Below are 1835 nucleotides of genomic sequence, written 5' to 3'. Positions count from 1 at the left end.
CATGAATTGTTTTTTTTTCTTTTCTCTCCATAAACATGCTTAATTAGAAATAAACTTGGTTGTGTGCCCTCATGGATATGTGCCCTGTGTTAACTCCCTCAGGCCTGTCGTGGTTAATTCTCTATAGTAAGTGTCAGCTCCACCTGCCTCCGGACATATTCTGGAATTTACATTCACCCTTACTGTAGCCTCATCTCAGGTCCAGAGCATGATCACTGGGCAGGACGGATTCCATCAGTAGCAGGAACTAGGGCTCTTCTGCCCAGGCATTCCTCTGGGGGAAGGAGCAGAGTGGGGAGCCCTGGGCAACCAAGGAACACAGATGACCAGAGGGACCCAGGGAGTGAGGTGGGAGATAACCTGACACATTACTAGGGATGCCATGTGGTGGTATATACTGCTGCCCCTGGAAAACTACAAGGTCTCATCATGGCCGAAAGAGCCGTGGAGTGGCAAGAGAGCTGGAGAGGTGATTCCACATCACCAGTTAGGAGAGCCAGGGTACAATGCTCAGGTCCCTGCTATGGGTTCTTATCCAATTTGGATACAACCAATAAACAGAAAAATGCAGCTGGGAAAATCTGTGCAAAGTTTGGGAAAAGAGGCTAATAATAAAATAGAATTTCATTAAGGACAGATAACCATTGGGAAGATATATCAAGGTACCCAACCATGTCTAGGACTCAAGGGACAGACCCCTGAGAAACTGACGTTTAAGCTGAGACCTATAAAAATGAGTAAGAGTCATCTGGGAAAATAGGAAATGGGGAATGTCCTTGGCAGAGAGGAATAGCATGTGTGAAGAGCTGAAGAGGAGTGAAAAGGCTACAGGGCGGGAATTGGGGGTCTAAGGGAAATGTGTGTCTGTGACACCGAGTGAGGAGGGGGGCTGTTCTATCGGAAGGTGAAGAGGTGAGCAAGGGCTTCTGGAGCCCAGGCTGAAGGTTCTGGATTGATCCACAAAGGCACAGGGAGCCACTGACAGGTTTTAGGAAGAGGAAAGAATTGATTAGATTGACATTTTTTTAATTTTTCAGATGTTGTAATACCCATACAGGTGTACATAATTTTAAAAGTTCATAAACATGATCATATCATACATACTAATACGATTTTATTAGTTTATTATTAATATTTTCTCCTTCGTCCTTGCTGTTTTTACTTGCTCCCTCCCTTTTCCCTCTACTTCCTACCATCAGGAACCCCTGTACTCTCTAACCCATGTTAATAATCTAGTTTGGGTCCTCCTATAGTTTTCTCTGTGTTCACATAGCCATGTACAGACACACACACTCACTCACACTCAGACATACACACAAACACATCTAAAGGGCTTTGTGTGAATGTGTTTATGTGATAACACTTTACAAACTATGATTATATCACATGTTTCTACTTCATTCCTCACTCAACTGTACCTCATACAAATGCTTCAATTCAGCTCCATTTCACATTTTTAACGGGATCCTATTTTACCATAGTGCGGAGGTTTCATAATAAAGTCAACAATTCTTTTAGAAATGGATAGTCACCCAATTTCCAAGTTGTTGCAATTTGAACAACGCAGCAGTAAATACTCTTGTCCACAGGTCATTTATACTAGTGGTTTTGTGCTAAAAAGATAGATTCTCAGAAATGGAATATTAGAACAAACATTATTGCAGTTTCTACTTTTAAATTGTTGCTAAAATGCTTTCCAGAAAAGCTGGTGAAATACCCATGTGAACCAACAGGGAGAGTACCCTTCTCCCCATATCACTGCCAGGAGTATCATAGCTGTTTTTAATTTTTTTCTGGTATGAGGAATATAGAGTGACATCACTTTGTTTCTTTGA

This window comes from Rhinolophus sinicus, chromosome 16 (genome assembly GCF_057876585.1).
Source record: "Rhinolophus sinicus isolate RSI-liver-muscle chromosome 16, RSI-T2T, whole genome shotgun sequence".
Lineage (NCBI taxonomy): Eukaryota > Metazoa > Chordata > Mammalia > Chiroptera > Rhinolophidae > Rhinolophus > Rhinolophus sinicus.
Note: the sequence above shows the minus strand (reverse complement) of the source record.